The 13,976-nt window shown below is 39.4% G+C and overlaps 1 protein-coding gene across 1 annotated transcript in view; it reads left to right on the forward strand.

The window, feature by feature from the left end:
• NRG3 (neuregulin 3) overlaps window positions 1-13,976 on the forward strand; it is a 1,079,756-nt gene that overhangs the window by 109,421 nt on the left and 956,359 nt on the right. The window lies entirely within an intron of this gene.

Raw genomic sequence — 13,976 nt, forward strand, 5'->3', positions numbered from 1 at the left:
CTAACTAGTTTATCAATTTCCTTACTGGTTATTATTTTATTTAGATAATTCCCCTTGAACTAATTTTGGACATGAATAATTTTTTTAGAAAATTAGCTGTATCTTCTAGATTGCCACTTGTATTTGATATTGTCCATATTACAATTAATATTTTTATAAACTAACATATGTAAAAGTATTAAAAATTATATATCTTCCATAGCCATGTTCTTTTATATGTTCTTTATATTATGATCTCTTTCTTTTTATATGATATATGCTATGGAATTGATTGTGTGGTACATCTTTACGGAAACACTGTTTTAAAAAAACTTCCTATTTTATAAATATAGCTCTTATCTTTACTAATTATTTCTAACTAAATGTTTTTGGAATATTTGTATTTTCATAGTTTCCTAGTATTCATTCTTTAACCTATATTTGTAGTTCTAAGTTTTTTCTCTCTGTACCATATTATCTGTAACACACAGGTGTTAAGATTTATTTATCTGATTATTGTTCTTATATAAATAATTTGTAATTTCCCTAATAATATTTCTTTAATTCAGTGTTTTAATCCAAAGTTAAGTTTAGGAGTTTTTCTTTTTGTTTTTATCTATCAAATAGATTTTTTTCTTTCATTGTTGGGAATGTTGAATTTTATTATAGTGGTTGTGAATGGGGCTTTCTGCTATTAACTTAAAAAACATATTGAAAATTCCTTTATGTTCTACTACATGGCCAGTTTGGGAAATGTTTCTAATATGTTTGAAAAATGCACATTTCTGTTTGTTGAGTGAAAAACTTTATATATATTAGACTTAGTTATTAATTGCATTACATGTATTCTCTATATTCTTATTTATTTTTGCCCATGTCATCTTTTAATTTCTTAGAGAGTTAAATTATCCAACTATGAAAGTGATTACATCAATTTCTTTTTATATTCTTGCCTTTATTCCCCCCCCCCCCCCCCTTGTATGTTTGGAAGTGAGGTTTTTTCATGGCACAAAAGTTCATGTCTTTTCATAGCATTTGGAAATATTTTCCCATTTTATAGAAATGGAATAGCTCCCTTTGTCTTCATTTCCTGTTATTTTCACAATTCCTGACCTAGTATACTTTATGTATCTCTTTTTACTATGTATGATTAGATGCTTACGTCTCCACAGAAAGCCTCTGACCCCACCTGCAATATTATCTCTCCTAGCATGTTTAGACTTACTCTTGCCAGCCCCTCTTCTTCATTATGTAACATTTATGTGTGTGTGTGTGTGTGTGTGTGTGTGTAGGTATATCTAGGTATGTATATGTATATATGTGTAAATGTAATATGTAATGGGGTGAAATATGAAGCATTTTGCCTGGTAACACCAACTCTTGCTTTTAGTTGTATATTCCTAGAAGTTTCCCCCATTTTGACTAAGAACCAGAGTGCCAGTAGAAGGAAAGGGCCCTGCTCTGGGGTCTGTACTTTGGAAGGCTCTGCTCTTGTTATGAGGGGGTTTGGGGGGTGATGTTGAGAAGTTCCTAAAACCTGTGGTCTGCCCATTCTTAGAATTCCCTGCTTGAATAGCCTTGAGCATTCAAAGACCTGTGTGGACCTCTTAACAGGTTTCTGACTGCCTCAATGTCAGTCACCCCAAGGGGTCGCTGTTTGGGAGCAGGGGAGGGTGAATAGTGGGCCGGTTTTGGAGTTGGGGCTGGGTGGCCCACTTAGTGGTATGCCGGACAATGTGTTAGGCGGGATGGAGAGAGGGATGGGATTGCCCCCAGCCCCAGCATCCCCTGTTGTACAGATCTGAGGTTGGGGGACCACACACTTCTATTCCAGCTACCATGTTTTGGTGGAAACTCTGAGAATGATAAACTTAAAGCTGACCTTTCAGGTTATTATGTAGTTGTATTTCTAAGTTGGGGACATAGAGCATATTTTATTTACTGATGCAGGTGTCCTGATTTATTACTTTTCAATATGGAAACATTTATGTGGAGTTCCGTTTCTACTATTATATCAGGCCACCAATTCATAAAGGAAGGCGGGGGGAGAATAATCTAGAAAGGGTGATGTTTGACTCCTCTGTCCCTCAAACTTCTGCTTGCCTAACCTGCATCCTCTCCTCTGATTTAGAGTTGGGTGCTCACCTCTGTTGAGATTTACTGAGCCAGAACTCAGACCAACAGTGTTGCATGGAGGGTGGATCGGGGCCAGGTTGTTAGGTGCGGAGTGCAGAAAGTGGTAGTCCTGTTTGGGGAAAGCGTCCAGGGCAGCGAGGACACCGGATTTGCCTGTGGGTAGAGGTCAAGGAGGCTGTGCAGTGGATCAGGGACTGTGGAGTGAACTGGTTACTAGGTGCCTGAGGGAAGAAATGTCTGTTCTTCACCTGGACCACCTGTGCCAGGCCCTGAGCGAAGGCGCCCTGTCTCCCTGCCTTCCCCAGCAGAGCACCAAAGGTCAACCAGTGTGACCTTTGGAAGCTGATTTTGGAGGTCTGCAGCAGAGAGAGGACACACAACCACATGCATTAGAGGAAAATAGACAGCTGTGAATAATGAGGCTGCAAATGCAAATCAGCATCCTGTTGACCCTGAAATGAACAGATCCCCTACTCTCCCCAGGCCCCCCCTCACACACACAAACACATCTGGCCCATCTGTATTAGATGAAGGCAGCAGCAGAGAGCAGGGGAGAAATATGAGGGAGAAACTAACCACCCAAGAGGTTTTGGGTCTGAGCTGACCATTCCATTGCGACCACATTTTGAAACAGAAACTGATGAACAACACGTTCTTTTGAGTATGAGTGGAAAATATTATGAGAGAAGCCTGAGATATTTGTATTTGACAAGACTAAGTTGTCTTTCCTATAGCCAATTTGCCAGATGCTGAGAATTCAGAAAGCAAATGTAATACCAGTTATTAGAAAAAATAAATCGTTCCATATTTGCTTATTACTAGGTTGAGGCTATTTACTTATACCTGCTATGTTCTCTCACATCTGAGGATTTTGACTGGTGTGTGTGTGTGTGTGTGTGTGCATATACCTGCATGTGCATGTGTTTAGAAGAGTGAAGGCCTGTGTGTCACTGACCACTTTAATTGAGTCGCTTCATAGTACTTTGTCCACCCCCATTCTGGTATTTATTATACTTTTTTAAAAAACTGTTTCTTATTCTAGAATATTTCTTAGAGGGGACTCCAATTCAAATTTGGAAACCTTGCTTCTGTTGTAGTGCCAGACACAGAGTAAATACTCAAAAAAACAAACAAACAAACAAACAAAAAACAAAACAAAAAACCAAAAAACCAAAAAACAACCCAAGGTATTCTATATTTATGCTGATGGTAACATTGCTATCCACTTGTCATGCCATTTTCCGAAGCCTAATTTGAAGATACTTTAAAACTAACTTTCCCAGTTTATTGGTTAATACTTCTGTACCTTTTGGTGGCGACAGAAGAAAAAAATAAAATGGGCAGTGAGGAAGGAAGTACTGTTATCTTTGTGCATATAGCACAGTAAATGTGACTGTGTATGTAACTGGCAATTACTGATAAGTCAACATGTCAGAGATACACTATCTGTTACTTGCTCTGTGAGTAATTACCCCTCTAGATATAATCAGTGTTAGAGGCAGTGAAGTGCAAAATAATTGCAACAACAACAAGGTCTATGACTCATTTCAACTAGTTTATAAAAAAAAAAATTAAGGATTTTTTTTCCTCATAACTTGAACATGAGTACTTTTTATTGATTCGGTAGTTTGACAGTGGTGTAAAGGCAATTTGCAGCTTAACTCTAAGTTTCTCATTTCTATAATGCAAATTTAATCTACATTAGATATTTAATGCCATGAACTAGCAGTTTTGGGGTAAATTAAGTATTGAGAATCTGCCATATGCCAAGCAATATGTAGAGCACAGACACAGCAATGCCAAAAATGGCTTTATGTGGGAAAAAGACTATGTTAGGACAAGATATGAGGTCAGACTTCTAAAACCATATGCCTCATCTTAGTAGAATCCTTATATCCAGACACAGACTCAAGTTTTGTGTGGCCCAAACCTCATATAATTTGGGGAGCCCCCTTTATTTTTTATTTTTTTATTATTTTTATTTTTTATTTTATTTTTTGGGGGGGGAACCCCCTTTAAGAAAGAGAATGCAACATTCATAACACAGCATTAGGTAAAAAACTATGTAAGCGAAGGAAAATGAAGCTTAAGCAACATGAGCTTCTTGGTCAATATATCTCCTTCTACATCAGGTCAGACTTGAGACTTCTCATTTTGGAGCACACTGGTTTATAATAATAGCCTATTAAGGTGAGCAGAGATTTGAGTATATCAGGCAATATCAAAGAAGTTGTGTAGGCCTAAGTGGGGAATTTCGGAGAGTTAAGATGAAAAGTATTGTTTACTGCTGATAGAAGATAGTATTTATAATACAATACTATGATTTAAAAAATTCAATATTAAAAAATCATTACTTATTAAGTAATGAAAAAATGAATTATGATGATAGGGACTTCTATTTATGGCCAAGTTGGAGTTACAGGGACTTCCTGCCTGAAACAGGGAAAAAATAGGCAGAATATGTGAAGCAAAAGTTTTCAAAATCCTGGAGTTCAGGCAGTGAAGAACTGTGGTCCTGAGGGATAGGAAACAAATGAGGAGAATCATGCGATTGCTGAAGCTTATTGCTTTGAGATAGTTTCTAAGGTGTAGCACAGGGTGGAGAACCCAGGCAGAGCCCAGGCCTCTCCTTGAGTTGAGAACATGGAGCTGAGAATCTGGGAAGACCATAGTAGCTAAAGTACACAGGACAGAGTACTGGACACAGAAAGCTGCACAGAGAGCGGACTCCATAGATCTGCCCCCTTAAGTATTCAGTAGAGTACTGATCACTGCAGGTACATGAGGAATCCACTTAGGCTGGGAAAGAACTACACTCAGGGTTCAGTAGGAACACTATAGGACGCTCACACTGGGCCAGGAATAGTGCCTGCCCCCACCAGCGAGACTGAAAAATCTAATTCTAAGGATATCACAGAGTACTCTGAGGGTCTTGCCTCAGTAGCAGAGATTAGTTAGCCTTAGACTGAACACTGTTCAAGTCACACCTAAAAAAATGTTTAAAAAGATGTGAAGGATAGAAACTGTTTCTAAGTAATTTAAATGCATCCCAGGAAAAAAGCTAAAGAATAGGTACAGAAATAAAAAAATATCTGGTATCCAACAACGTAAAAGTCACAATATCTGGAATCCATACACAGCCTGCCAGATGAGCAAAGAAGTAGGAAAGTATGATCCGTAATGAGGAGAAAGGTCCATTGAAACCAATCCAGAACTGATACCAATATTAGAATTACCAGAGAAGGACATTAAAACAGTTATCATCACTGAATATCCTATTTCCAAAAATTAAGTAAACATGTGGAGAGAGAACCAAATCGAATGTCTAGAAATGAAAAACGCCATGTTTTAAAAAACACGCTCGACGAGACTAATGTCAGACTAGATACTATAGAAGAAACGATTAATGTACTCGAAGACATAACAATAGAGCCTACCAAAATAAAACACAGAAGGAAATAATTTCAGAAAATGAAGAGAGCATCAGTGAGCCGTGGGACAACTTTAGCATTCTAAAATATATGTAATTGTCATTCTCAAGGAAGAGGGGGAAGACAGGAAAAAATTGAATTAATAATAACTGAAATTGTTCCAAATTTGTCAAAAATTATAAATCCACATTTCCGAGTTGCTCAATGAACCCCAGACACAAAAAACCAGAAGGAAACTAACAAAGGTACATTATAACCAGATTGCTCAAAGCCAGTGATACAGAGACAAGCAGTAAGAGAAAATAAAAATGTTCCATATCAAGGAGCAAAGATTAGGATGACAAGAGGATTTCTCTTTGGAAACAATGCAAATAAAAAACAATGCGGTGGCATCTTTATAGAATCGAAAGGAAAAAGAAACTATCAATCCAGAATTGTTTTGTCCAGGAACCCATCTTTCAAAAAGGAAGATAAGGACTTTCAGGCATACAACATCTATAAAACATTCATTACCAGCAGACCTGCCCTATAGGAAGTGTTAAAAGAAGTTCCTCAGACAAAAGAAAAACATGGTAGATGGGCATATGGATCTGCACAAAGCAATGAAGAACACCCAGAAATTCTGGTTTTTAAAAATAGAAAAAAAGATGACAGGGTAAAACTTGTTCTCTCCGAGTGCCAATTCCTCAGTACTGTTAGCCTACCACAGTACAAGCTGGCAGAGTCAAACCAAAAATGTGTGGTAGAAAGAATTCCTTGAATCTGTAATTAAGAGAATACCACAAAATGATAATATATAAGGACATCCAAGTATGAGATTAATATACGAGTATATATATATGATTGATTATCATATTTTTATATATAGTCATCATATGAGGATGGTGTATCATATTTACCCTGCCAAGTGTCCAGCGTCCAGTCTGGGTTGCTTCAGAAACATACCCCAAGTTGAGGACTTAAGTGCAAGCGAATTATTTAGGACATAGGTAGACAGTGGCATGGGTAAAAGGAAAACGTAGCCACCAATGAAAGTGGCATTATCAAGAAAGTTAACACCGTATGCTAGTAGAGTTTAATCCCATTGGAAAATTCTGGGATCAGGGTAGATCTGACCTTGGAGCTAACTGCTGTTGTAGGCAGAATCATGGCCTCCCCAAGATGCCCATGTCCTAATGCACTGAACCTGTAAGTATGTTATGTTATGTGGCAAGGGGGAATTTTTAAGGTTGCTAATCAGAAGATCTTAAGGTAAACTCAATATCCAAGATTATCTGGTGGAGCCAGTGTAATCAGAAGGGTCTTTTAAAAGTGGAAGAAGAAGGCAGATGGTCAAAGATTTGGTGTTGCTGGCTTTGAAGAAGGAGGAAGGGCTGTAGGCCAAGGAGTGCAGAAGGCTTCTAGGAGCTGGAGAAGACAAGGAAACAGATTCTCCTCTAGAGCCTTTAGAAGGAATGTGACTCTGTCACGAGCTTGATTTTTAACCAGGGAGACCCAATTTAGACCACCAGAACTGTTGTACCTCTACTCTTGAAACGGCCCTTAGCTCTGTGCTTCTCACTCACTGCATTGAAGAGTAGCTGTACACTTAGCTGTGTGTACTCCTCAAAGTCAGATTTTCATCATTGTATTGTCCTTCCTCTAGCAACTAGATTAGCTCCTGGCACATGGCAAACTCTTTAATAAATGTTCATCAAATCAGTGGACAGATGAAGTTGCACAACTCATGACTGTATTTGTTATTTTACAATGTTCATGTACACAAATTGTGTTTTCTATTGCCCAAGGTCATTATTATTTTTTTTAATGTTTATTTATTTTTGAGTGAGAGAGACACAGAGTACAAGCTGGGGAGGGTCAGAGAGAGAGAGAGGGAGACACGGAATCCAAAGCAGGTTCCAGGCTCTGAGCTGTAAGCGCAGAGCCCCACGGGGAGCTCGAAGTCACAAACCGCGAGATCATGACCTGAGCCGAAGTCGGATGCTTAACCGACTGAGCCATCCAGGTGCCTGGTCATTATTTTTGAAGAAGAGAAAAAATGGTAACCTATTATGTTGAGCATATTAATACTTTTCTGAATTAGTACTGTGTTTTACTAATATTTTCAAAGTACAGTTTGCTATTAATGAAAGCCAACAGCATAATAGTATCATATAATCTATTTTTTTTAAATGAAGATACCATTGTGGTTCAGAAAATTGGTTCTACAAATAAATAGCTGTATGCTGTTACTTATTCTATTATGAACCTCAGTTTTCCCATATATAAAATACAGACAATAAACTAGAAATTTAATTTTTTATTTTTACTTTACAAAGCTATTGTGAGGATCAAATAAACTGGGTGATACGAAAGCACATAATACATATTCTTTAATACTTTTTAACAGAAGATTGACTAGAGGAAAGCAAAATTTAGATTTAGATGCTGGAACATCCTTGGGAAGCCGTAAGTTCTTCCTCCATGCGTCTTTCAGTGCATGTGAATATTGCTTTCCTTTGTGGCACAGTTTCTCATGTATGCCATTACTTCTAGTAGCCCACTGCGGAGCTCTGCCAGACCACTCTAGTTTTGCAGAACCTTGGACAGCTTCTTTGCTTCCTGACACAGCAGAGGGTTAAGGTAATGATAATCTAACAAGGTGAATATTTTTTAGAAATGTAAATTTCTTCTTAATTTGCATTAAAGTGTCTTTAATAGCCTCTTTGCAGTTCCTCCTTGATCCATAGCATATTCCTGTCTACAAACACCTTGATAAGAAGTGATGTTATCAGAAAAGTAAATATATGTTTTATCATCAGGGTGTGATCATACAGTGACCTTAACTTTGTAGACCCTCAGCATCTTGTCATTTTGCAGTATCCGACTGTTACCTCTTTTTAAAAATCTCTGGCTGATTTCAGGGACTCCAGATAACTTTGTGTCAAAGATATTTTTCCTTCATACCGTCTTAGTGGGAAATATTGCAGAGATTAAGGTGCGCATTCTAACTATATCGTAATCTTAAAAAGAAAATGTTGAGATCTTGCTCATATTGAATAGGACCATTTTTGTGAGGCACTGTCCACAGGTTGCTAGAGGGCTATAAAGAAGCAATTTAAAATGAAAAGTGCAAGCCCAGGTGGGCTGAAATATATCTTGGTAACAACCCTCTGCCCTATAATTTGTCCCAATTAATTTTGTGTTGTTTGGTGTTTGTTTTTTATTTTCACAAATGGCAAATGCAGGTAGTAATTTCATGTATAATAAGAGCTTACATCAGAATGTTGTGATAGTGGAATTAAAGGCAACCCAACATAAGCCATCCCTAGGGAATTGTCTGTATAAGTAAATACAGGAGCCATATTTGCAGCTACAGTCTGGATTCACAGCAATTTCCTGTATTCCACTTGAGACCGATAATGCATTGTACCAGATCCAAAGTGAAAAGTTGAATAATTTAATTACAGTTTAACTCAGACTACAGCCCATCACTCAGCCCATCAGTTCCCCTTTGCCCATGTGTATTCCAAGGACAGGTCAGCAAGGTTCAGAATAAACATGAGAAAGGCAAGAAAGCATTGGAGATCACATGGGACAGGGGGTTAAGCAGACCCACCCTGGCTGGAAAGGTGACTCATTATCCTACCTGATCCCCCATGGCCTTTCCGGTGTTCCACACATTGTATGTTTAAATAAGTAAGGATCTGATTTCAGTCAGTTATCTATTCTATTTGAATTTAAAGCACTTTGTCTGTTTCCCCACTCCTGAAATGTATCTTGAGAAAGAATCTGAGCTTTCTTGTCCTTGTAGGAGTTTGATTTTGTGAGGTAAGGCCGGGGCGGGGGCGGGGGGGGGGGCACGGTGCAGGTATGAATTCTTGAAGTTTGAAGGACTGGTATTGAAACCTTGGGTCTGAGATTTTATTCTGCCAGCTTTTTTACATTTGTGAACTTGGGCAAATTAATCTTGACAAACCCTTCTCATCAGTTAATGAGCGCATTGTTGTATTTTCCGTCTTCTATCTCACAAGGCTACTGGGGAAGTGATAAAGTGTAAAAAAAAGTACCTGGAAAACTGAACAAGTAAAAAAAAAGATACTGATTTCCCAACGATTTCCAGCATTCATCTTTGAACCATGACTTTGAGGAATAAGAAACTTTTTTTTTTTTTTTTTGATAAGGTGCTGATTTGCCATAAGAAGGCACAAGTCACCGCACTTCTACAAGATGCTGTCAGTCTTTCATGTTTTTCAGAGTTTTCACTTGCTAACTCAGGTGAAAGCCATTTGCATTCGTTTGCTAGGGCTCCCCCGAATAACTACCACAGGCTAGGTGGCTTCAACAACAGAAATTTACTTCCTCACAGTTCTGGAGGCTGGAAGTTTAGGATCAAGGTGTTGGCAGTTTTGATTTCTCGAACCCTTCTTTCCTTGGCTTGCAGACGGCTGTCTGCTTGCCTGCCTGTCCTCACAGCGTCTTTTATCTGTGCACGTGCTCTTCGGATGTCTCTGTGTGTGCAAATTTCTTATTCTTTTAAAGACAGCTGTCAGATTGGATTAAGACTCCCAACCTAAATCAAGCATCACTTCTTTAAAGGCTTGTTTCCAAACACAGTCACGTTCTGAGGTAATAGGGGTTAGGGTTGTCAGTATATGAATTGTGGGGGGTGGGGGAAGTTCAGCCCGTAATACTATTAAGTGAACAAATTTAAAATTAACCCAATGGTGAAGTTAGGAAATGATGACTTAGGAAGAAGTATAGCCTTCGCCTAGAATACCACCTTGCCGCAGTGACACCAGTAAGAAGGAGCAAGCATCTTAATGATTTTAAAACCTTGTTTTGTGGATTCCTGGGCAGTGGGTCAGAAGGGCCATGTGGACGGTGGCCGTGGTAGGTGGAGATACTGATGGGTTTTGGCTCTCAGGCCTGGTGGATGCAGACGGAACACAGCAGGGGAAAGTGCTAAATTGCCTGTGAATTCACTGGCACTCCGACACCATATCCATGACTGGAAACAAATGAACACAGAGTCTGTGAACATATTAACTGAACCAAAATTCGGGCTAGGGTTGTCAGACATGAAAACTGGGAAGTTGAAATCAGAGTTGTCCTCAGATACCTGGAACCCACAGAGGCTACTCCTTTCCTAAGATGTTGGTTGCCCTAAAGGCTTTGATGCCTTTCTCTTCCTTGGGTGTGCTTTCTCTGACTTGCAGGTTTCAGTTACACTCATACACAAAAAACTCCTATTTAGACATCTGTTCTTTTACTTTGTGAACTTCTCTGGGGACATATTTTGTGCGAAGCAATTGACATCTCAGTCTTTCACATTCACTTTCCTAAGACTAATATTGGTTTATTGATTCTATCATTTTCTTTCTTTCTTTTATTTTTATTCTTCATTTCTTCTAAGGCAAGGAATTACTATCTATTATGTTCCAGGTCCCATACTAGGGGGTGGTAACATGGTGATGAAGTCATACTGACTCTGTGAAGGATTTCATAATCTAAAGTGTTTTCCCCTGCTCCTAGAAATACCTGCTTCCAGGGGCGCCTGGGTGGCGCAGTCGGTTAAGCATCCGACTTCAGCCAGGTCACGATCTCTTGGTCCGTGAGTTCGAGCCCCGCGTCGGGCTCTGGGCTGATGGCTCAGAGCCTGGAGCCTGTTTCCGATTCTGTGTCTCCCTCTCTCTCTGCCCCTCCCCCATTCATGCTCTGTCTCTCTCTGTCCCAAAAATAAATAAACGTTGGAAAAAAAAAAAAAAAGAAATACCTGCTTCCATATGTGAAGGCACCTAAAATGTGGCAGAGCTCAAGTAAGTTCAGTTTCCCCCCTTCCTTACTTGATTTCAGTTACCACTGTGGTAGTCTGAATAATAGCCCCCCAAACATGTCCACATCTTAATCCCCAGAACCTGTGAATGTTTCCTTATATTGCTAAAGGGACTTTGAAGATGTGATTACGTTAAAGATCTTCAGGTAGGGAGATTATCCTAGATTATCTACGTGGGTCTGGTGTTCAACATCTGAAGAGTTCTTTTTTTTTCCTTGGGGGGAGAGAGAGAGAGAGAGAGAGAGAGAGAGAGAGCGAGCACAAGCACAAGCAGGGGAGTGGTAGAGAGAGAGGGAGATACAGAATCAGAAGCAGGCTCCAGGCTCTGAGCTGTCAGCACAGAGCCCGTCTTGGGGCTTGAACTCGTGAACTGTGAGATCATGACCTGAGCCCAAGTTGGATGCCCAAGTGACTGAGCCCCCAGGTGTCCCATCCCAAGGGTTCTTATAAGAGAAAGGAGGAAGACTGAGAGGTAGAAGGGAAGAAGGCAATGCAATGGCTGCAGCAGAGAGCAGGTGATATGCTTTGAAGAAGGTGGAAGGGTCCCCAAGCTAAGAAGTGCAGGTGGCCACTAGAAAAAAAAACAGCTAGAAAAAGCAAGGAGGCACACTTCTCCTTCAGAGACCCCCCCCGCCAAGGAGCCAGTTCTGCTGACTGGCTGACTTTAATTCGGAGAAACTGATTTTGAGCTTCTGACCTCCAGAGAACTATGAAAATGTGTGGTATTTTGCTACAGTAGCAGTAGGAAACTAATACCATCATATTATCAATCACCAGTCAGTTCACAAACTTTGAATTTTGCCTGCATTTATCTTTACCATCTGTTTCATATCCAGTCACCACCAACTAACTTCTGGTAATCGATGCTCCTTAATTACTCTTGGTCCTTCTTCCCTGTTTCATCCCCCCATAGTGCCTTGGTTTAAAACTTGGCAGCCTTCCCCTTGAATATTACTATCATTTTCGAAATGGGATGTTTATAATCTCACTTTCTCCAAACTATGCTCCACACACCTTTTAAAATTTTCTTATAAAAGCCAAATATGAACTTCTTTCCTTCTTAAAGCCCCATGATGATGCTTTTTTCTAAAGAATATTTTTATTTATTTTTGAGAGAAAGAGAGTGAGAACAAGGGAGAGGCAGAGAGAGAGAGAGAGAGAGAGAGGCAGAGGATCAGAAGTGGGCTCTGTGCTGACAGCATAGAGCCCAATGTGGGTCTCAAACCCATGCACCGTGAGATCATGACTTGAGCCGAAGTCGGGCACTTAACCGACTGAGCCACCCAGGCACCCCGTTCATGATGCTTCTTCAACTTCTTTTTCATTTATGTTTCCAGGGCATCCTGAATCTATTTCTCTGAATTACCTTTACCATATGTATCTTTTGTAATTATTTGTCTTTTATTGATTCCACCTTACTAGTTCATGAGCTCCTTTGCTAATAGGGACTGTGTCGTTCCTGGACTTAGCATCACATTTGTTTATTCTAATGCACGAGCAAATAAGACTCAAAAAATGTATGATAAAAGATGTTAATTGCAAAGTTCATTATAAAGTGTATGCCAATAATAGAAAAGAAAAAGTAAGAAATATGAAAGAATGTCTTCACAATGTGTTTTTTTCATGGATAGCAGAGGCATGAGAAGAAATATCTTAAAATGCCTAGAATACATTAAGGAAGAGTATACGAAAACTCATGCACATATGTAGACACACCGGTGAAAAGATCGGAGAGTAAAAGAATAAATTGAAGTGTGATTAACATCCGTTGTGTGTTCACCGTGTGCCAGTACTGTTCCATATTTGTATATTTTAACTCTTACTAGTACCCTAAACCACCCAATGAGATAGACCTTATTATTATGAACTTTTCATGTTAAGGAAACTGGGCACAGCATTAACATCGGTGGGAGGAGATCTGAACCCGGAAAGTCTGATTCCGTAGCATGTTGTCTTACCCGGTGCACTCTGTTATCTCAGCGAGGAGGTTCTATGTTGCTACTGCATGGGCTGCACTGAAGTGACCTGGGCTGAGCCCGACAACCAGAGCAGCCCAAGATCATCTTCAGAGGTTTGCACGGAGAGCACTGTCCTTAGTTTTCAACTCAAGGTCTGCCTGTAATTCTTACCTGCTGGGAATTTACAACCACTCAAGTCTATATAATCACTATCATTAATATTTCTAACACATCCCAACAATTTTTAGAGAAATACGATTCTCCCTGTTGTAAAGAACTCTAACTCAATGAAGCAGCTATAAATATAGGAGGAGACTAGGGAGATTCCCTCCAGGAGTGTTTTTGGGAAGTGAGTGGGAAGCAGGAAGAAAGGAGGTGAAATACAGTCAGAGACATTGTTGTGTTCAAGGCAGATGCTTTCAATAATGATATGCCTGAGTTACTGTAAGTGTATGAATTTTTGATGCTTCCCTTCAGTGTCCACTACATCACAGAGCATGAATCAGTGTTTTTGATAGTACTAATTGTGACCCAAGAGTGAGGCATAAAATCAGTCTTGTAGATTACAATCAGCATTTTAAAAAGGAAAAGAGAAGTAAAATAGAGTAGAATAGAACCGTATAATATAGTACAACATAGCAGAGAAATATTTACATA

This window comes from Herpailurus yagouaroundi, unplaced genomic scaffold (assembly GCF_014898765.1).
Source record: "Herpailurus yagouaroundi ecotype Mexico unplaced genomic scaffold, PumYag 163, whole genome shotgun sequence".
Classification (NCBI taxonomy): domain Eukaryota; kingdom Metazoa; phylum Chordata; class Mammalia; order Carnivora; family Felidae; genus Herpailurus; species Herpailurus yagouaroundi.